The sequence below is a fragment of the Mirounga leonina genome, unplaced genomic scaffold (genome assembly GCF_011800145.1).
Source record: "Mirounga leonina isolate KUSES-001 unplaced genomic scaffold, KU_Mleo_1.0 Mir_128, whole genome shotgun sequence".
Taxonomy (NCBI): Eukaryota; Metazoa; Chordata; class Mammalia; order Carnivora; family Phocidae; genus Mirounga; species Mirounga leonina.
The window spans coordinates 16,913,237-16,937,701 of NW_023270320.1; the positions used below are offsets into that span (position 1 = coordinate 16,913,237).

At 36.6% G+C, this 24,465-nt stretch overlaps 1 pseudogene; it reads left to right on the top strand.

Moving 5' to 3' along the window:
• The first annotated feature begins 1,365 nt into the window (after window positions 1-1,365).
• Window positions 1,366-1,681, top strand: LOC118009857 (annotated as a pseudogene).
• Window positions 1,682-24,465: the final 22,784 nt, after the last annotated feature.

The window sequence follows — 24,465 nt, forward strand, 5'->3', positions numbered from 1 at the left end:
ATTTTTCAACATAAAAAGGAATTAAGTGGGGCGCCTGGGTGGCTCAGTCGTTAAGCGTCTGCCTTCGGCTCAGGTCATGATCCCAGGGTCCTGGGATCGAGCCCCGCATCGGGCTCTCTGCTCGGCGGAAAGCCTGCTTCACCCTCTCCCACTCCCCCTGCTTGTGTTCCCTCTCTCGCTGTCTCTCTCTCTGTCAAAATAAATAAATAAAATCTTTAAAAAAAAAAAAAAAAGAGTTAAGTACAGATTCATGCCCAACCTGGATGAACCTTGAAAGCATGATGTTAAGTAAAAGAAGCCAGACCCAAAAGGCCACATAGTGTATGATTCTGCTTTTATGAAATGTCCAGAATAAGCAAATCCATAGAGCCAGACAATAAATTAGTAGTGAACAGGGAGTAGAGGAAAAGGCAGGAGGGGGATGACTGCTAATAGGTATAATATTTCCTCTTCGGGCTGATGAAAAAGTTCTAGAATTCTGTAGTGGTGATTGTTGCACAACTTTGTGATACACCAACACCCACTGAATTCTACATTTTTAAAGGGTAAATACTATGGTATTTGATTTATCTCAATAAAAGTGCACACACACACACAGAGATTTGGTAAACCTGCTATTTGCCTAACACCCTCCCCTCTCCCTAAAGTAGACAGATAGGAATAGAATGAGTGGAGTTCAAAATAGTAATTATATTATAGATTAGGCTGAATTGAAGTGTGCCAATTACATATGTGGGCACAATACACTTCTAATCTTTACCCCTGAATTAAACAGATTTACCCAAGCAGTCACAAGCAGAATTGTTATTGGGACATCTCCCTCAGAGATGTATTGGGGGAAAGCAAATTTAAGAGCTTCCTCCCTGCAAGTAGACTGAATAAAACAGAAGCCCTGAAGAAGCTCAATCAAGTATACCACGTTTCTTCTTGCAAAGACAGCAATTACGTAAGAAGCAGAGAGAGGCAGAAGTGTGGGCCCTAGTTTGTCCTTTCTCGTGGAAACATGAACTCAGGCAAATTGAGTCCTTTGTGAACACATTAAGAATAGATGTGAGAGGATGAGTTCTGTTTTGTGCACATTGGATTTGTGAACATGAAACTTCAAATGAAGTTGTTGGTAGAAAGATGAGTATATAGCTCCAATGTTATAGCTTCATGTGACCCTGGATTCTTAAAATCTGCTTTAGGAAATGACAGGAAAGGGTAGGATGGGTCTCACAAGAGTTGTCTTTTCCAATCCACCAAGTCAGGCCTATAGCAACCAAGAGAGTAGTTTAATGGAAACAGCAATCCTCTGCTTAAAATGCTGTATAGAACTGGCGGTGAGTCCCAGCCAGCCAATCATCCCCGCCGCGCCTCGGGACAAGGTTTCAACAGACCTCACCAAAATGCCGTCTCAAATGGAACACGCCATGGAAACCATGATGTTCATGTTTCACAAGTTTGCTGGGAATAAAGGCTACTTAACAAAGGAGGACCTGAGAGTACTCATGGAAAAGGAGTTCCCTGGATTTTTGGAAAATCAAAAAGACCCTCTGGCCATGGACAAAATAATGAAGGACCCGGACCAGTGCCGAGACAGGAAAGTGGGCTTCCAGAGCTGCTTCTGCAAATTGCTGGGCTCACCATCACATGCAATGACTATTTTGTAATACACATGAAGCGGAAGGGAAAGAAGTAGGCAACATGGAGCAACACCCCCGCCAGCCCAATGATAGTTTTCCTGAGGGGTCTCTTTAGAAATCTGTCCCACAGCTTCCCCCTGTATAAAGGATTCCATGAGGAGATCGGGACCCTCAGAAAATTTACAAATAAAATCCAAGCCCCATTTGAGAAGCAGAGAAAGAAAAGTCAGATAACCTTTTGATTTTTATATTGCTTGCACCCTCTTGACCTCAATAAACAAATTCCTTTTTTAGTTCCTAAAAAAAAAAAAAAAAAAAAGGTTGGATAGGTCAATTTCAAAGGTGAAAATTCACGATGGATGCCTGCTATAAATTTTAATAGTTCTTGTTCCATTAAGTTTATTGCTTTCCTAACATTTGTAGTTTTAGATATGGAAACCTTTAATTTTTGTTTTGTTTTGTCTTTCTGGCAATGAGAAGAATCCTACTATAGAAATTTATTGGCTCTAGAATGAGAACAAAAATTAAAAGTCTTGGTGCCTACAAATTTTTCCTAAAAAATGTTTATTAGTGCATTTGTAGAACCAATAACATCATTTTATTACCATAAAAAGGAGGAATGAATAAAAATCATTTTAGATGTGGTCTACTTTTTCTAGGGATTATGTTGAATGGACTGTTTTATTATGATAAGCTAAATAATCCAAAAGTTTCCACACACTGAGAAACTTAATGGGTCGTGAAAGAAAGGTGTCCTGGGAGCTGAAATAAAAACATGGGTATAAAAGCACATAGGCACTATGTCCTCACATATATAAGAAAATTATCCAATTCATTGAGTACTGATTGCTATTTTATTATCTGAATCAATGCAGTTAATGTGGCATTTAGAAATCATAAAGATAAAGATAGGATAATTGTTCCCCTAAACAGAAGTCTTACATGAATATTTTAAACCTCATATGATGAAATCACAGTGAAATTTAGGGAAACCTGGACCCTACAAATGCTACTGGCATTAAGCAGCTCTTGGGGTTTCCTTTGCTTTTCAATAGACTTCTTTTACAATTTAATCAAAATATTAGCTACTGTCAAGGCCAAAGGGATGAAGAGTTTAACAAATTATTTTTCTCTTTTGGTAAATACTTAAGAGATTATTGACAATTAAATAAAAATATTAAATAGTATGTTAGCATTCTGTATTTTAATTGCATGAAAAATAAAAAGATTTTAAACTATTGTATCTATCTTGTACAACAGATTCAAAGAATTTTACAGGTAGCGATAACCATATAGATCAGCTAACATAACGCTCTCACTTTATGGGTGGAAAGGCTAATGCTTACAAATATTAAGTAATCAGATAAAAATTACATTTTAACTAGAGTTGGAGCCAGGGTTCTAATGGCTCCTGAGTCCAGCTGCAGAATTCCTTTTAAAAAACCACATTGCCTCTAAAATTTGTGGTAGGATGTCTGAACCAATTAACATGTTAAAGTCATCCATGTGACATTTGCCTTTTTAGGTTAGGGTGTTGAATATCTCTTTGCATTATTCAGTATATAACTTCACAAAAAGTATTTTTTTTTTTTTTTTAAGATTGGATTGAGGTCTCAGTGCTGGTAATATAGCCTGATAAATTTCCACTTGCTGACTACTCTTGAGTGATCCTTGACTAGCCAATTAAAGATATTTTGCAGTTCGGCACTTGGAATCTCCTTTACACACATGAGGTCAATCCCTCTCCTTCTTTACCCAAGTCACTACTTCCCTCTCTAAAGTATAGATGGGCTTGATCTGTTTTTGTGCACTTTATATGATATTTTGTTTTATATAGGGTATATATTCTGTCTGTTGACTTATTTTGCTCAAAATTATTTTGGGGAAGTTTACCCATTATGTTGTTGTAAATCATTTATTCTCATTATTGTATAAAGTTTTATTATATGAATATATCATAATTTACTTATGTATGCTACTGTTGGTGGCATTTGGTTATTTTCTAACTTTTGGTTTTTACTAATAGTGGTGCCATAAATCTTCAGGCAAATGACTTGTGGTGAACATATGTACACATTCCTGTTGAAAATAGAACCAGGGATAAAACTGCTTGGTTATAGAAATGAATGTTTTCATGTGTCTGTTGGCCATTTGGATGTCTTCTTTGGAAAAATGTCTGTTCATGTCTCAACATCGCTCGGCATCAGGGAAATCCAAATCAAAACCTCAATGAGATATCACCTCACACCAGTCAGAATGGCTAAAATTAACAAGTCAGGAAACGACAGATGTTGGCGGGGATGTGGAGAAAGGGGAACCCTCCTACACTGTTGGTGGGAATGCAAACTGGTGCAGCCACTCTGGAAAACTGCATGGAGGTTCCTCAAAAAGTTGAAAATGGAGCTACCATATGATCCAGCAATTGCACTACTGGGTATTTACCCCAAAGATACAAAAGTAGGGATCCGAAGGGGTACGTGCACCCCGATGTTTATAGCAGCAATGTCCACAATAGCCAAACTGTGGAAAGAGCCAAGATGTCCATCGACAGATGAATGGATAAAGAAGATGTGCTATATATACACAATGGAATATTATGCAGCCATCAAAAGGAATGAGATCTTGCCATTTGCAACAACGTGGATGGAACTGGAGCGTGTTATGCTGAGCGAAATACGTCAATCAGAGAAAGACATGTATCATATGACCTCACTGATATGAGGAATTCTTAATTGCAGGAAACAAACTGAGGATTGCTGGAGTGGTGGGGGGTGGGAGGGATGGGGTGGCTGAGTGATAGACATTGGGGAGGGTATGTGCTATGGTGAGCGCTGTGAATTGTGCAAGACTGTTGAATCACAGACCTGTACCTCTGAAACAAATAATACAATATATGTTAAAAAAAAAAAAAAGAAGATAGCAGGAGGGGAAGAATGAAAGGGGGAAATTGGAGGGGGAGACGAACGATGAGAGACGATGGACTCTGAAAAACAAACTGAGGGTTCTAGAGGGGAGGAGGTGGGAGGATGGGTTAGCCTGGTGGTGGGTATTAAAGAGGGCACGCTCTGCATGGAGCACTAGGTGTTATACACAAACAATGAATCATGGAACACTACATCAAAAACTAATGATGTAATGTATGGTGATTAACATAACAATAAAAAATTAAAAAAAAAGAAATGAATGTTTTCAACTGCCAGTTTTTCAAAGCAGTTTTAGCCATTTACATTGGTACCAGCCATATTTGAGAAATTCTATTGCTCTATTTCCTTATCGAAAATAGATATTGTGTTCTTTTTCAATTTAAATATTTTTTTGGACACAATGTTATCTCTGTTGCATGCAAGTCCCTATGTGTTTGCACTCTCCCTTTTCCATTGCATCCTCTACTCTGTTACTTGATATCTTACATGCGATAAAATACACATGTTTTAAATACACAGTTTAGAGTTTCAAGTGAAGGTAATAATCCATGCAATTGTCACCTCAGTTAATATTCTGAACACTTCTGTCACCCAAGAAAGTTTCCATTTGTCCTTTTGCATTCAATTTTCTCTGCCCCAGTGGCAACCACTACTCTCAGGTCCACTGCTGTAATAAATTACTTCTGTCTGTTCTTCAACGGTGAGTGAATAGAAATCATATAGCTTATACTCTTTTAGATCTGGCTTCTTTCACTAAATGTGTTTTATCAATTCATGCATGTTATTAAGTGTAACTGTAATATTTTCTTTTGATTGCTGAATAGTATTGTATTGTATGACTGCTGCATACCTTGTATTTATACATCCAGTCAGCATTTGAGGGACATTGGGTTGTTTCTAGTCTGGGGTTATGATGACTAGAGCTACAACAAACATTGTTGGACAAAAATTTTGGCAGTATATTTCTGTAGAAGTGGAGATGTTAAGTTATAGAGTAGGATTGCACTTAACTTTATAAGACATCTTTTTCTAAAGTGGCTCTACTATTTTATATTCCCACCCAATATACAAGAGTACCGATTGTTTCACCAGTCATTCCATATCATTGACAAGGTTTGATACAATCAATCTTTTCAAATTTAACCATGCTTATGGTTTTGAATTTTCTGCTGTTGCATTTTTATAATTTTTATTTAACAGTTAACTAATGACATCACCTTTTCATATGCTTATTTGCTAGTCATTCCTGTGTCTTTTTTTTAAGTATCTGCTCAAGTCTTTGGACCCTTCAATTGAATTGCTTCCTGTTATACTGTTGAGTTGTATAAGTTCTTTATATATTCTGGGTGCAAGACAAGAACATTGATATTTATATATGTGTGTGTGTATGTATATATATATATATCATTATAATCTTAAATGTTTTTCTCCTTTTCTACTCTGTGTCTTACTTTTTCATTTTTAAGGTATAATATGACTGTAATGAACAAAAATTTTTAATTTTGAAGAATTCTAACTTATGAATTTTTTTATGGTCAGTGCCTTTGAAAAGATCTTTGCCTATCTCAAAAATGGCAAAGATTTTATGCCTTTCTCAAAAATTTAGTTTTAACTTTTATGTTATGCTATTCATCTTGAATTAATTTGTGTGTCTGTTGTGAAGTAAGGGTCATAATTCATTTCTTCTCCATATGGATATCCAGTTTTTATGTATTTATTCTTTTATAAAAACTAGCCTTTGCACATTGAATTTCCTTGGCACCTTTGTCAAAAATTTATTCACTATATATATGTGTCTGTTTTGACTACTATAGCTTTAAGCTCAGAGAGCAATATCCTTTTTTTTTCAAGATTGATTTATCCTTTTATTTCAAGATTGATTTGTTATTGAATCTGATATTTTAATTTTCCATATATATTTAGAATCAGCTTATAAATTTCTAGGTTAATAATTAATAATTGACATTTTAAAAATATTTAATCCTCCAATCCAGGAACTTGGCATATATCCCCATTTCTTTACATCTTTTTAAATTTCATTCTTGAAATTTTAGTAGTTTTTAATTTTTCAGTTTTAATATTGAATTTGTATTTCTTAGCAAAGAAAATCCCGTCAGGAATTATTAAGGAATTCTATCTAATTTTGCATATATAAACAGTGATATCAACCAGCTGGGCTATTTTTGAGAAAGTATATTTTCTCTGATCTTAAAAGAGAATAAAAAAGCAGTTTTTCAATCAGTACATGCATTTATAAGAGTCAATCATGACAACAGAACATTTTCTTTGTCTCAGTTTGGTTAGAATTTAAAATTTTTAAAAAATTTTTTCCTTTAAATTTTTTACCAAATATCAATTATTATACCTATTTTAAGATTATAGAGCAAAAATATTTAAGATGATAAAACAAAATTTATATCAATATTAGTGTGACACTAAAGCCTCTGTTCTTACCTTTTTTTAATGGTCTACAACAGAAAAGAATGGAGGGCAAGACAAGAAGGTAGTTAAGGGGGAAAAAGAAGGGAGAAATGTATGTTGACCTGTTTTTTTGTTTTTTGTTTTTTGATTCTTTTTAGAGAGGGGTAGGAGGAGGGGAGGGAGAGGGAGAGAGAATCTTAAGCAGGCTCCATCTTAGGACGCCGAGATCATGACCTGAGCCGAAATCAAGAGTTGGTCACTTAACCTACTGAGCCTCCCAGGTGCCCCTATGTTGATCTGTTTTTACAGCTGAGATTACTGTGTTACTGTGTTATGGTGTACTCTTCAATACAGTGCATTGAATTTTTGCAATATACTGATTTAATTTTTCTTCTTCTTTTATAACTCTACTTGTAGATATACCTAGCAATAAGTGTGTTCAAAATATATCTCAATTAAATAAAAAAATACTGTACATAATTTTCAAATATGTTTTGAAATGTTTTTTGAAGTTATTTGTGTGTATTTTCTCTGTTAGAGAATTTAAATGTTTAACATCACTATTGATACTTTTACTTATATTATTTTTTGATGACAAATACTATAAATTTTAGGCTCCATCATGAGTTGCTTAGATTTTTGTAGCCATTTCCTTAGGTGATGATATACAATTATATTTTTTGCAATAATTAAAAATTAACCTTATTCCAAGGTATTTTTCTAATCACATTATTTTAACTTAAGATAGCTATTTGATATATAGTTTTTTTTTTATTTTTAGGCAAAATATGTGACACATCGTGCCTTTATGTATGTTTGTATGTGTGTGCGTGCATAAGACTGTAAGAAAGTGGTAGTTTGAATTTGAGGAATTGAGCTTACATTTAAGGAAGAGAAAGAAATTAATGAATTAGTACACTCTAATTTACATTGCAGTTTTTGTTGGCATCAATAAGCACATTTTAAAATTTAAACTTAGTTTAAAAAAACTAATAGAGCAAAACAGAATGATCAGTTCATCATTATGCCTATGTAACTACTTATATTGGGAAGTAGAATTGCAGTTACTTTAGAAAAGAAAATCACAATTTAAACCATAGAACTGAAAGGACAAGGGTAAGTAGAGGTATATACATGTCCATCAAAGCAATAACAATAAATCAAGGAGGAACAATTAGAAACAGGTTTGAGAGAAAGAATCATGAAGAGAACATGGTGAATTAACTTCTTAGAACAAATTAAAATCCATACAAAAAGGAAATGCATGCAATTTGGCCATGAGCAGTGACTACTTAGTAATGCAAGATGTGTTTTTAAATCAATATATAATATACTATCATATTTAAAGTCAGCTTTCTGACAGAGAAGATACTCCCCTAAAGTATTCCAAAGAAAATAAGATCAATAAGACCCAAGTGTAAAGAAAAATATAATAAAAGTAGGTGTTTGGAAAAAAAGAACAAAAAAAATCTTACTCAGAAAGATGTCAGAGTAATCTGATTTTGGTTGCAAAGTTTGATGTAGTTTAACTGAATTCAGTTTAAGTGAGTCAATTTAACTTATCTCTAAACCTGCTAATCATTGATTTCTGAAAATAATTCACTTAATGTGACTAAGTGGAGGTCTTATTCCCCCAACACTGAACTATGTGCATTGTTACTACATTCTGACAAGGAAATTTTTCTTGCTCTCAGTGTACACATTGCTACATTCCCCATGCAACCACAAAGTTCTGATATTGTCTGAAATTCTGACTGATGCACAGGGGAAAGGAAAACAAGGTTGTTCGAAGAACTAACACCCAAAATAATTTAGAAACCAGAGGGCTTTGTGTGAGGAAAATCAGAAAAGGTGAAGTATTCAATAAGAGATCATAAAGAATAACCAGCATTGCCCAGATCTCTTCTACCAGGAGATAGTTTTAAAAGGATAGCAGTAACAACCAGAAGAAACATAAGTATCCATCACTAGATAAATGGATAAATATGATATGCTATGAATGTATGAATATGTATGAATATTACTCAACCATAAAAAATAATGAAATTCTGTCATCTGCAACATGATGGATGGACCTAGAGGGTATTATGCTAAGTGAAAAAACTCAAAGACAAATAGTGTGTGATTTCACTTATATGTGGAATCTAAAAAACAAAGCAAATGAACAAAAAATGAAACAGAAACAGACTCATGATACAGAGAATAAACTGGTGGTTGCCAGAGGGGAGGAAAGCGAGGGTACAGGTGAAATAAGTAAAGGGACTAAGAGGTATAAACTTTCAGTTATAAAATAAGTAAGTCATGAGGATATAATGTACAGCATAGGGAATAACACTGTAGTAATTTTGTATGGTAACAGATGGTGATTAGACTATTGTGGGGATCATTTCATAATGAATAAAAATATCAAGTACACCTGAAACTAATATTATATGTAAATTATTATTCAATAAAAAATAAGCAGAACAAGCTACTTTATTATATACATTTCTGCCTTTTCTGCAGAAACACCCCAAATTGCTCTGGGAGTCACCAGGGAGTTTACTTTTGCTCTGGAACGAGTCCTGTTAAGCTATCATATAATAGGCACCATTTTCTCTTCTTACAGATCTTGCCAGTATTTTCAAGGTAGATGATCACTATATGCACAAAAGGAGGTATTTTATCTTCTGCTTTATAGAAATTTTATTATTTATCTAGTGGCTTCTACTATAAATCTTAGGATACAATGCTGAATACCAGTCATAATAAAATCACTAATTTGTACCATAATGTTTCCAGCTTGGAGAATGTAATCACTAAGTTTGGAATCTAGATACTATTTTTTCTACTAAATGTGATGATTTTGTTAGTTCGTGATAGGAATTCTTTATCATATTAAGGGTATATCTATCCTTTTCTTGATTAATGTATGAGAATTAGATGTTAATTTTTTAAATGTCATGCTTTTAATGAATATTTAATGAGTATCTATATATATGAGTATATATACTCATATACATATACTCATATATATATATTTTTAAATGTCATGCTTTTTTTAAAAAAGATTTTATTTATTTATTTTGAGAGAGGGAGAGAGACCAACAGCAGGGGAAGCAGCAGACAGATGGAGAGGGAGAAGCAGTCTCCCCGCAGAGCAGGGAGCGTGATGCGGGACTTGATCCCAGGACCCTGGGATCATGACCTGAGCTGAGGGCAGATGCTTAACCAACTGAGCCACCCAGGCACCCTAAAATGTCATGCTTTTAATGAATATTTAATGAGCATATATATATATACTCATATATATATACACTTATATATATATACATATATATATGTATATATATATATACCAGCTAAAATTCAAAGCATTTGTATATTGGTAGTAAACAAAAACCACAACAGTCCCTATTCTCATGAAACTAACATACTAACATTCTGGTAAAATCAAGACTTAAATATAATATATACTAGGTTAAAAGGAAATGTGTATGGCAAAAGTACAAGGAAAGGAGTCAGAATGTCTGGAAGGGTAAATTGAGAGTCTGACATGGTGACATAGTAAAATCAAGGTGAGTAAGGGTGAATAAGGGAAATTCGAGCAAAGACCATTTCAAATAGAGGGAAGAATAAGAAGGCTAGTGGACTTAGACTGGAAAGGGGAAGGAGGTGAAGAGTAGAGGAGGTAAGGGGACAAAAGAGGACCCAGACCCTTTAAGACCATGGAGAACATGAGAAGTTCAGATTATACTCTGCCTGAGATATAGTTCTATTACACCGTTTTGAACAGTTGAGTGACACATTTTAACTTACATTTTAACAAGATCACCGAATACTTGTTGAGAATAGATCATAGAAATGAAAGACAATAGGCAGAGAAACCAGTTAAGCAGCATTTGCACTAATCCAGGTAAAGGATACTGATACCTTGGTATGTGGGAATCGCAGCCATGTTGGTAAGGAGTGATTGGTCTATGTTAGGTTATGAATTTCACCTTGAAGTGAATTTTACATGAAGTTCTTCAAGAAGGTTAAGTGATTTTCTGTTGTATGCATTTTTTTTTGCATAACAATTTGTTTTCCTTTCAAAATTTATCATATATAATCTTCTGGTTTCCCTGTGTTATAAAAGACGAATTAAGTCAGCCTAGCTGATTACTTCTTATATGAATATACTGTGTGTCATTTTTCCCTGACAGAATGCTTGTAAGATTTTTTTCTTACTGAAGTTTGATTTTCTTAGGATAAAACTAGAACAATAGTTTGCCCAGTAAATTGAATAATTTGGTTGAAAACTTGTCTTTTGTCAACCCAAAACATATTTTATCCTCCTGCATCTGGTTGTCACTTGTATTTTGAAATTCTTATATCTATTCTCCTTTTAAAAGATATTTTCCTCATATTTTAATTTCTGTCCCTTTTTTATAAGTCTGTGGATTTTCTGTGGATTTTCCCAAGTTTTTCTTTTAATTCACCTATTTAGTTTTCTGCTGTTATCATTATGTTGTTTTCTGCTTCCACTGTGTATTTTTTTCTAATTTTTATTATGAAGTATAACTGGTATATCTACAACAATGAAAATAAATGTCCAGTTTAATGAGTAAATGGGAAGTGCTCCTATTACGGTCACATAGTAGACATTTCTTGAATGAAGGAATAAATGATTGAAACAGGTGAGTCTCTGTGTTAGTGTCTAGTTTCCTGGGTGTAAGTTGGGGCACAAATAGAAATCTAAGTAGCAAGCTGCCCAAACTGTTCTAATTCCAGACCACCTTACACAAATCATCAGGACAGTGGGTATTTGCAGTTACTTCATCCATGATTCCTTCTGTGGATTTTCAGTGTGGGGAACTTGAACAGGTAAGACATGAATAAGCACTTACATGATTTATAGGCTATGATGATATTAATCAAGTAAGAGGGAGAACCATGGATCTGGAGAATCCCAAAGCTCTCTCAAGCATACATTTTATGTATCACTTGAATTTGCAATATTCTGGGGTATGGAGCTTCATGGACTATGTATGAGTATCCTCAGTCTACTTATTATTTAACTCATTTATGTGTATTAGTGCAGACATTAGGGAATCTAATTCCAATTGGTTAAATTTTTAGTGTTATTGATTCCTCTTACTTTAGAGATCAAGAAGACTGTCTTTGGTTCTGTGTATTTTCTCCTTCTTGAGTCTTTCTTTCTCTACATAAGTTTGTGACAGAACTATATGATTTCTTTCGAATTTCTTAATACATCTACTTGTATTTCTACTCACTAAATTTGATACACAGATTCTTCCAATAAATTCCTCTGTCCCTCAAGGTCAGTATTTCTCACACAACAGAATAAATGCATGAAGAATAGCAGAGATGTGTTACTCCTTCTGATTAAACTTTTTTCAACATAGCACACTCTATTTATGATAATTTGTACTATGTTATATTCAACACTTTTGAAGAATATAAATTTAGTGGAAATGGCAATTTAAACAGCCAGCATTGTTAGAATACATGGCCCTTCCACTTTCTGATGCTTAAGACCTCTATAGATTACACAAAATGGAAAATAACCCTAAGAATCCTGATGCAGCTAATGTAAAATAACATTTAGTTTCCACAGAGAAGCCTTCCTTCAAAATCTCTGTTCAGGTTAAACTTCTTCCAAAAATTCAACAAAGAATATAACATGAAAATTGACTCTTAGTAACACCTGTTAAAGGGGGAAAAAAAAAAGAGGGAGAGAGAGAGAGAGAAGGCTATTTTATGCCAGAGCAGTGAGAGGAAAAACCGGGAGTGTGACTAAAAAGCAATATGAAGTCCCAATAGTTCATTTTTACCCTTGCTTCCCTTGCCTTTGGTGATGTTTCTAGGAAGAAGTTGCTGTGGCTGAGGTCAGAGAGGTTGCTGCCTGTGTTCTCCTTTAGGATTTTGATAGACTCCTGTCTCACATTGAGGTCTTTCAACCATTTTGAGTCTATTTTTGTGTGTGGTGTAAGGAAATGGTCCAGTTTCATTCTTCTGCATGTGGCTGTCCAATTTTCCCAACACCATTTGTTGAAGAGACTGTCTTTTTTCCATTGGACATTCTTTCCTGCTTTGTCAAAGATTAGTTGACCATAGAGTTCAGGGTCCATTTCTGGGCTCTCGATTCTGTTCCATTGATCTATGTGTCTGTTTTTGTGCCAGGACCATACTGTCTTGATGATGACAGCTTTGTAATAGAGCTGGAAGTCCGGAATTGTGATGCCGCCGGCTTTGCTTTTCTTTTTCAACATTCCTCTGGCTATTCGGGGTCTTTTCTGGTTCCATACAAATTTTAGGATTATTTGTTCCATTTCTTTGAAAAAAGTGGATGGGAGACGATGGACTCCGAGAAACAAACTGAGGGTTCTGGAGGGTAGGGGGGTGGGAGGATGGGTTAGCCTGGTGATGGGTATTGAGGAGGGCACGTTCTGCATGGAGCACTGGGTGTTATGCACAAACAATGAATCATAGAACACTATATCTAAAACTAATGATGTAATGTATGGGGATTAACATAACGATAAAAAAATTAAAAAAAAAGCAATATGAAAAATTCTTGTGTTGATGCCAACACTGATTTCACACCCCAAAGCTGCCAATTCTATTTTAAATTATCGGGTCTCAACTGTTAAAAAAATATATGGAAAGCATCGTGAATACTGCAGTCTTACATGTTGTCGGGAGTTGATATATCTATGATATATACCAGCTCTGAGTGATACTAGAAATTGTCCTTGGACTAGATTTGAATGAGCAGGTGAGATGTTGGCAAAATAGGACTAAAGTATGATTACTGCACAAAGAAGAGTGGGCTGGAAAAATAGGATGCTTTGAATTATTTTGAAGCATTTTATACATATGGAAATCTTGACCTTTTTCTATAGAACATCCTAAAAAATTAACAATTTTTAACTAGTTTTCTTGACACATTCTATGGAAATTCATATTCCTATGGATCATAGGGAACACATGAGCAAACAAACTGGTTAAATACTATCTTCCTATAGTATCTAAAATATCAGAGCCAATTGTCTTTTTCTTTCTCTGTCTCTTTCTCTATACACATTTTTTTTAGAAGATTTTATTTATTTATTTGACGGAGAGAGTGAGAGAGCACAAGCAGGGGGAACAGTTGAGGGAGAGGGAGAAGCAGGTTCCCCGCCAAGCAGGGAGCCTGATGCAGGGCTCGATCCCTGGACCCTGGGATCATGACCTGAGCCGAAGGCAGACGCTTAACCATCTGAGCCACCCAGGCGCCCCAATCTCTATACACATTTTTAAAAAAGATTTTATTTATTTGAGAGAGGAGGAGAGAGAGAGAGCAGAGGGAGAGGGAGAAGAAGACTCCCTGATGAGCAGAGAGCCCCACACACGGGATTCCATCACAGGATCCTGAGATCATGACCTGACCTGAAGGCAGATGCTTTACTGACTGAGCCACCTAGGTGCCCCTCTTTATACACATTTTATATATGTATACAAAAAGTGATATAAAGAGAATCAAACTCATAGCTCTGATGTTTCCTTAGTGGAAGAAGCTGCTATTGGGGTGGTACAAATAATAAGTATATTTTATCTTTCATCATACATTTCTGATTGTTTGCATTTTTATAGTGTATACATGTTCATACAACGTGCATGGAGTTTTTAAAGCTAATGAGCTCTAAATACACGTTACTTTTTTGAAAAAGGGTGACTCGGAGGCAGGGCCATGGGCACAGAGGGTGGAGCTATGGGCCATAGAGGATTATTCCCAGGCCTTGAAACCTAATAGAGTTATTCCTGTTAGATTCTGAAAATGCTTGAGACTGATAATTCCATTGTTCCTTTCATCTTCTCCCTTTTTGACTGAGAATATCTATTACTATTATTCTATGCCTATTTCACCCTTTTATTTGGGAAGTAAGTAACTTATTTTCCAGCTTCACTGATTCACAGATGGAGAGAAGTTTTTCCCCAGGATGTAACATACCCAGAGCCCACCTAACTAATTGAGATGGTTTGGACCTTTTGAACTAATGATATGTACATGAGATTTTGGACTTGATCTCATAGTGTAATGTGTCCCAATTAATCAGCACTTCAGGATGGGGCAAATGTATTCTGTAGATGAAATGGATGTGAATGCTTGAGGGCCAGAAGGCAGATGGTGGCAGGTTGAACAATGGCCTCCCCAGTGGCCCAAAGATGTCCAAGTCCTAATACTGGAACCTATGAATATGTTATCTTATGTGAAAAAGGGGACTTGCTGATATTATTGAGGATTTGGAAATGGGAGATTGTTATGGATTATCTGAGTAGTCCCAATATAGTTATAAGGGTCCATATAATCACATAATTGCCTCTTAGCTTAGTCAAGGAGGGCAAGGTTGTATTATAGCAAATACTTCTTGCCAAACATATTTAAATAATATATGTCAAATAGACTAGTTCATGACTAGGCTCCAGGAAAAACCCACCTCTACAGGAAACTAGCTGGATTTCCAGACTTGTATTCATTGCCTTTTTTTTTTTTTTTTTTTGATAGTATAGCTCCCTCACTTTGGGGCTCTTTACAAGAACTAATATAACCATTTATTTCTGGTACTTGCCTGTGCTGCAGTTAGTCTGTGCATCTTATATAGAGGCTTAAATGCAACTAGTCAGGCATTGTCCAGTCATATGATTAGTATGATTAGACAACTTATCCTCCAACATAAGGAGCAGGAGGGAAACTCCAAGCCAAAACCAGACACATTATCTATGCAACCTCTTCATTAACAAAATTTTGGCAATGGTGAAGATGTGGATAGCTTGGATTAATGTCCTGTCTCCTGACTTTAGCCTTAGACAAAAGAGAGGACTAGAAAAGGAAAAGGTTAAAAATAGCCCATGACTGCTCTCAGCAGGAAGCTGGCCTGGCTCTAACAGCTAGGATTTAGTGTTCTCTGGCTGGGCATAAACAATTTCACAGAACACCAACATTAGACAAGGTTATTCTAACCAGGATAAAGCAAGGTGAAAATAAGACTGAGCACAGGAAAAAAAAAAAAACCCAAAAAATAAACCTCTGTGCAAACCGTGATTGTACCCAAACATCACTCACCCTCCTCAACTTGGTTAGCTATGTAACTGTTGCTTCTTTACCAATTATAGCTCCCCTCTTCTTATTGCCTTCTAAATAAAAGATACTGAGTTACTAAATCATAGAATTGACTCTGCTTACTGAGAACACCCAATCCAGAGCAAGGTGAGCTTGCTTACTTGAAACCTTCCCCAAATTACCTAACATAAATCCAAATTCTATAAATTAGTCTCTCCAAAATCCCTATACTGACATTCTCCAGGTTTCTCCGTTGTGTGCAGTCTCCCTTATTGCAACAAGTACCCCAAACCTCAACTTCATTTGATGATGGTTGTTCCTGACCATCTTTGGATGGCACTGATATAACAATGTCAAATTTCAAGGACATCAAAGAACAGAAATTTATTTCTCATTTATGCTCTATTAGTCACAGATTGACAGAGAAGTTCTGCATCATATTGCCCTCCATCTGGGCAAAATGATAAAGATAGTCCCACTATCTTGAACATTGGTGGTTGATGTAGAAGAGGGAAAGAGGAGATACTGAATTGTGCATTGGCTCTTAAAGCTTCTGCCTGTAAGAATACACATTACTTCTGTATACCTCTCATTGGCTAAAGCAAATCCCATAGCCACATCTAACATCAAGGGAATGGAGTAGGAAATCCTACCATCTGCTTAGAGAAGAATCTAAAATATTTGGTGGACTGAACACTCAGTACTCCAACTGGTCTCCAGGGGTGGTGTCTTAGGGAGGTCCCAGAACTGATTTCAATTGCTAGAAGTTTGGACAATTTCCAGTGGTAGTAGCTGGTGTAGCCTTGGTGAATGAGCCATACCTTGTTGAGCCCATGCCTATCCTCCACCCACATCATTACACCATGGCTATTCCATTTAAGAGCAATTTGCCAATGCTGGCCATGACTGATGACAGAGAATGTCTGATATCAACTGGCCAGTTTGTCTACTGAATTATTTAATGCCTCTTTGGTGGTAGATACTGGTGAGTGTTAAAATGCAATTACAAGATCTTTACCCTGTGCTTACTCTCATAAATCTAATTACATGTCATGTGATGCCATTCATACAGTTCTATCTTGTCACAGAGGAAGGATGAAAGGAATGGAGAGTATATTGGAAATGACAAATGAAAAATATAGACCACAATTAATCCATTTTTTCCCTCGACATCCATTCTTATTATTCCACCAGGTGAAAAATGTGTCTCCCTCATACAAAGGACACACAAAGTTCTAGAAACAACATGGAATGTGAAATACTAGCTACCACCAGAAAAACAAAAAGAAAAGAAACAATTTCCATAAATATAGATGCTGTAGTTCTCATTTCGTTAGCTAGTTGTGACACCCAAATTGGTAATTATAGGTGCCTTCTGCCAGTTTGTCTTTTATTTTTTTAAATATTTTATTTATATATTTGACAGACAGAGAGAGAGAGCACACAAGCCAGGAAGAGAGGGAGAGGGAGAAGCAGACTCCCTGCTGATCAGGGAGCCCAACGCAGGGCTCAATCCCAGGACCCCAGGATATTGACCTGAGCCGAAGGCAGATACTTAACCAACTGAGCCATCCAGGCACCCCTGCCATAATTTGTCTTTTAACCATAATCCCATTTGAATGACATTATTATCTGGTGGAATAACTCAAACCCTTATTCCTACAGCACTTAAATCTTTGGTTATCTTCCTGCATTTTCCCACTGACCTGAACTATTGGTCAAAGCACTACAAAGGGGAGCCTTTGAATCATGAATTACTTGGGTTTCTGACATTGTCCTTCTTTTCCCCATTGTGTTGCACTGGGACATTTTCTCCTTGGAAATCAGGATAAGTCAGTTCAGGTAATACAATACAATTATTCCTTCTCTACCTGTGGGATCAATAGAAGTAAACACAAACTGATCAGAGCATAGTCTCAGCTTTCAGTGTAATGAAATCATGATGGTGTTTCCTGGCGAAAGTATTTCTTTTCTTTTTTTTTAAAGATTTTATTTATTTATTTGAGAGAGAATGAGATAGAGAGAGAGAGCATGAGAGGGGGGAGGGTCACTGGGAGAAGCAGACTCCCCGCTGAGCAAGGAGCCCGATGCGGGACTCGATCCCGGGACTCCAGGATCATGACCTGAGCCGAAGGCAGTCGCTTAACCAACTGAGCCACCCAGGCGCCCACTGGCGAAAGTATTTCTTTTGTGACCACAGCAATCTAAATACCCAGAAAGCCCATATTAATGGAGATGGGAGCTAAAATCTTTCCAATAGGTTATGATTTTGATATTGAGAGAAATCACTCTCAGTTCTACTCTGGTTCTTAACCACATTCATCCCATCCAAGGCAGAGTTTGCTCTATATATTGGCCACTGGTTTAAGGCATATAATAATCCTTTTGAGTGACACCCCAATTTTGTAGACCATTAAATATGTTATCAAACATGTTGTGGGGATGGAATATATGGTAAGACCTATGAATTCTGTGTCATCTTTCCATTGCTATAACATATATCTCCCGTTCAAAGGATATTTTTTATGGAATACCATGACAATTGATCAGATATTCTATGATTACATATATGGTAGTCCTCACAGAAGAATTGTCTGTATAGATAATAAGTATATTTCTGGAATATATGTCTCTTCCTGTGTGTATGCACAGGGTGGGGTGGAGTGGTTTCCTCTCATTTTGTGGAAGACTGCATTACTGTCACAAATATCAGCTCTTTCCCCTATAAGAGGATTATAATCTAATGCCTTTCACTTATGTGATTTGCCCATCCTTCTGGTAAATGGCCGATGGAGTATACTTTCTCTATCCCCATTGTTGGGCTTAGTCATATGGATTGCTTTAGTCAGAAGAAAATAAGTGGATGTTATTTATGCCATTTGCACACAGAAAGTAGAGACCTTTAATGAATTATGTAATTGATTTGTTTCAACCTCTTCTGATTTTTCCCTTTGTCACAGTAGTAGGATAACCCAAACTGGAGTTGCTCCTTCACCATGGGTTCTAAACTAGAATAATGGAATAGAAGACAAATGGAGCGGACCTGCAGTCAACACAGGTAACCTGAACAAGAAATAATTTTTTTCTGCTGTTGTTACTGTTTTAAGCCACTGATACTTTGAGATTGATTTTTACTGTAACAAAATCTACCTAATAAACACTTCCATGTTATAAGGGATGCAAGCTAATCAACATGTCACCAGGTGGCCAGCTAGTACCCCCAGGGAAAGAAATAAAATTGGGAGTAAAACAGTGGCATTTACTTTTGGCAGGTTAAGCACAATAGTCATTGCCAAATCAGCCTGGGAGAGGAAATACTTCTTTTTCAAACCCCTATTCCCACTGTCAATATCCACTTTGTAAATAGTCCCATTGAGAAAGTACCTGGAGGGCTGACAGTCACAAGGTCGTTTGTATGCTTCATCTCATTTTCAAGAGATTTGTTCATAGTGGGAGCCCACTGGTAGGCTTTCACAGGGTTCAAAACTATTTTTTTTACACTCTTTGCTTGTTTTGAGAGGTTTGTACCTCACCCCAAATTTCTTGTCTCTAATTTTCCAATTTTGTTTTTACCAAGTCCCTGATTAGTCAGCCAACCCATTAGCCATTGTCCATGAATACATCCAGAGCTATTTCCCAGGCTATCTCTCCTTTTATATGAAGCAGCATACTCCCACTTCCCAGAAGTCTGCTGACTAGAGGGATATCCCTACACTATGGCCTTTCAATGACATTCCTGAATGGGGCTATATTGTAGGAACTATCCATTTCTGTTTCTTGCATATAGTGCACGTTATTCTATTAAACCAAGCCTATACATTTTCTTTCTTTCCCTTCTTTCTCTGTAGAATGGTCATAAGTAGAGTGATGATAGATCGTGGTTTACCCAGGACACTTATGATTTACATTCACTGTCTCATCTTAATTATTAACAGTGCCAATTTTAATTCTCAAAACTGTCCTGTTTGGATGTTAACTATATGGTCACATTAATCATAGATGTAGGTTGAGAGAGAGGTGGTAAAGCAGTGAAAACATGTGTATCTGAGCCTCATTCTTCTGCAGTGTATCTGTGCATTCCAGACCTGCTCAGGTCCAGTTTCCTAAATTCCCTTTCCATTTCCAGAGTGGATATTACCATAGTCATCCAATTTTATGATTCAGTAGATCAGCTAACCTGTTGATAATGTGTAGGTAGGAATGAATGATTGCTTGTTATCCCACGTCAGATATTTTGTTCCTAAGTGGACCAGTACAAAGTCACAGGGTGCTTTTTAGATGGAGAAGAGTTAGTGATTGAAAGGGCCAGGACTTAACTTTCACACCTGAGGTGTCTGTGCTCATTCACCTGTTGAGGCTTTCCAAGGGTTCCGCAGAGCATCTCTGTCTGCTATAGACATTTTTTGATACCATCAGATCTGCTGATTGAATCCAAATTCCAGGGCATCTTTTCCCTGCTGCAGTTTTCTTATCCTAGGTACCATTCGAAACTGGGTTATCCAGTAACAGGTCAGAAAAATACATGTATATGTGATATATATTGTCTCAGAATCCGAAGAGTCCCAACAAACACAGAAACTCTTCCTTTATGGTGCGTAGTGCAAGCGTAGTAACTTGCTTTCACTTTAAAGAGGATATTCTGAGGGGCGCCTGGGTGGCTCAGTCGGTTAAGCGACTGCCTTCGGCTCAGGTCATGATCCCAGGGTCCTGGGATCGAGTCCCGCATCGGGCTCCCAGCTCCGCGGGGAGCCTGCTTCTCCCTCTCCCACTCCCCCTGCTTGTGTTCCCTCTCTCGCTGTGTCTCTCTCTGTCAAATAAATAAATAAAATCTTTAAAAAAAATTAAAAAAAAATTTAAAAAAAAGAGGATATTCTGAGATATTCTTTACACTGCTGAACCCATGGAAACTTCCCTGAGGTGGCAAGTCTCTGAAATTTTGCAAGGTTTATAACCCATTCTCCTGTATAGAAAGTGTATTAAGTTCTCATAATCAGATCCAATTAGAATACTGTTATCAATATAGAGTAACAGTAATGAGATAGCATGAGCAAGAAATCTTTCAAATTTATTATGACATAGTCCTAAGTCAGGAGAATAAGTATATACTGACTTCACTGCTGACGAAGTTTAAAATGTTTTAGGTTAATTTTATTGATGAGCATGGGGAAAAGTCTCCTCGTGCACACAGGAGACTGTTGGCTAACTCTAGTAGAGACACTAACTTCAGTAGTTTCGCTGTGATTGTCACCATAACCTGGTTAATTTTGTAATAATCTATAGCTTTTCTATAGACCTGCTTTTATTCTGCACTGGCTAATAGGCAATTAAATGAGGATGTTGTAGGAATAGCTATCCCTACATCTTTAAAATATTTGGAGTTCGCACTAATCTCTGTAAATCTGTCCCAGATTAGCTTGGCTTTTCATTTACTCTCTTGGCAGGAATGGACAGAACCAAGGGCTTCTATTTGGCCTTTTCTATCCTTATAGTTATCTAGCCTATGAATATCTATTTTTTTTTTATGAACTTGAAGGCCAAAAGGTGAAGTGAAAGTATGCCCTGAGTCAGCAATTTCTTCTGAGAAAACAGCATGAGGACTATTTTATATTATAGTATATTAAAAGAAAATTTCAGTCGTCGTTAGGCCAAAAGATCAGGAAATGATTATATTTAAAAAGACAACTTATCACTCATAGTTCCCAAGAGGAGGGGGTTTGCTATTTCATGAGGGATCACATGGGGAAGCAACAGGGCCAGTCACAAGGCAGAGGGAAAAGGGGAACTGTGAGCAAGAACCTCTGTTGTGGTTTTCATAGGAAAGAATCAGTGAAACAGAGTAAGCAGACTTAGGGTTGGCTAGTTTGAATAGTCTCAGCAGTCTCTGGGGCATAGGGACTGTTGCTGGTTGTCTGGTACATGGCACTTGGGGTGATTAGGGCAGGTGGGAGAGCCCAAGAAAGGAGGTGGTTCCAATGTGGGCTCTGGATTAGTTGATTTGTATTTGAAAGGTACACTCACATTTGAATTGTTTACTTCTCTAGGAACAGGCTAACTGTGGGAAGGCAGTCCCTCCAGGTGCAACAAGACTCCAGATGTTAAAACATCAAAGCATCAACATATAGAAAATAAAAGACATTACTAATACAAGGATCAACCACAAAGTCTTCTATGCAGGATGCTAGTCTCTTCAATGTGTGTATGTGTGTATGTGCACATGTGTGTGCATGTGTGTGTGTGTGTTTTGGGTGGGTGTGGGTATGAAGAGAGGATATTTTGCTGGCAAAGTGGATTCAGGGGTGTTTGGCTGTTTAGATTTTAGCATTGCCTGCCTCTGCTCAAATGTCCCCACCTCATGTTTCAAGGCTTATTTTCTTTCTCATTAGTGACTCTAATTTAGCATAAAATTCTTTCAAGATTTGATATTTACATGGTGCTGCAAATAAGCAGCTTTCAGCATACATTTGCTGCCACTCTCGAAGCCTCTTCAAATGGCCCTAAAGATTTTCTGATTTTTTTCCCTTCAGTTTGTTCATAGTTGGGCATTTAAGGACTTCAGTTTGTCCTTTTCGCTATTTATGCTTTCGATGCTTGTGAGAAAAAGCCAACTGACTCCACAGTCTTATAATCATGATCATTACCATAGTTACCAAGTGTGTCAGCCACTTGACCTCCATCTGTACAACATCCTTCATCCCATGCTACCAGTGGGGATAATTTGAGTTATCATGATACCACCACATGCCACAGAATTACCATTGGCCCATTACTCCCAGCAAAGAGGTTATTTCTTCTTTTCTCAAGTATATGAGCAGCTCAATCATGGAATCTTATTTTGATATGATTCTACAACCCTGAAAGGTAGAGAGCCCTGTCTCCTAAAGCTATTCCAAAAGCCAATTACTGTTTTAGCTAATGTCCCAGCGGGAAAAAGATGGAACGCTTGAAGTGAGTGACTGAGGAGAGTTTAATAAATGGATGTTATACTAAAGTGTGGGCACCATATAAAGAAACCATCGAGGGATATTGCAGGACCCTGAAGCCAGCAAAAGTGGGTAGCCTTTTCATACTTTGACCTCAAAGGCAGGGAGGGACAGTAGTTATCGAAACCCAGGGTGGGTACATGTTTTGAAAGGATTCTCTCACAAGAACAGCTCTGATAGAGGGATGCAGGTGTCCGACAGTGACCCTGAAGGAAGGGAGTCTGTAAAATAAACAGCTAACCTCAATTTCTTCCTGTCCTTTCATTTTCTGCCAGAACTTCCCATTGGCTGAACCCAAACAGAAGCCCAAGAATGTGAGATCAAGGAAATAAAGCCTATACAGGTCAGCTTCCCATGACACAGGAGGAAAAATCTAGGGAGTGGACTGGCAAGGCAAATACAAAATACCCAGTGCAGATCCAGCCCCAAAGGAGAAAAATTGGAGCTAGACCTAGCATCTTGATCTTTTTCTTCTATGCCCCTAATGGATTTCTTCCTCTTTCTGTAAATGCAATGGTGTTAAACATTACTCGTTGATTCTATTCTTTTCTAAGAAAATCAGTTCTTCTTTTATCCCGAAATATTTTAGTCTTCCATATCAGAGGGCTGATATTTTATGAAATTTGTGAATGAATATTTTCCCTTTTGCTTACTTTTTCATATAAGATACTTAGAGAGCTACATTTCTAAAACAATACTGAGAAGCAAGAGGCATTCCTCCCTTAACAGTCCTTTGTGACCTAAATATATGACAAAGAAAATTAAAAGGTATAATCAAATAGAAAGATTACAGTGCCATTTTCTGTCCAAAAAATAATTTCATATTCCTAAGATCAAATCCAGGTTTTGCCTCTTAGCTTTATTGACTAGATAATTTTTAAAAAATTTTCCCTGAGTCTCTGTTTCTCATCATTAAAATGAGGGCTATAATACCTAACTTGAACAAAAATGGTCATTATTAGAGATAAAGTAGATAATGCTCCTGGCATGGTTTCTGGAACATATTAGGCACCAAGTAATTGGAAAGGACTATTAATAGCACAGACATAGAAGTAAAAGAGAAAATATTGATTTAGGTGTCTAAAAGATGAATGAAGATCCTTGAAGAAATTTAGAAATTAATTCTTTAAAACATTTTTAATAATTTTTTAATAATTCTTAGAATCCTAAGAATCCTGTCTATTTGTGTACCTGAGATTGATTGGAAATGTGTAACCACCAGCCACGTATGTGAACTAAGACAAAGTTCTTCTTACTATTTTTTTAAAATTTAGAGTTATCACCATATCCACACAGATTTCCTTGCCATAAAGGAATTAAACTCCTGTGAGCAAAAGAGTTGAGAAATGTGTGTGGTCCAATATATTGGCTAGTTTGGGACTTAACAAAGTAAATTGAAAACATCAATGATTAATCAGAAATAAAGATGC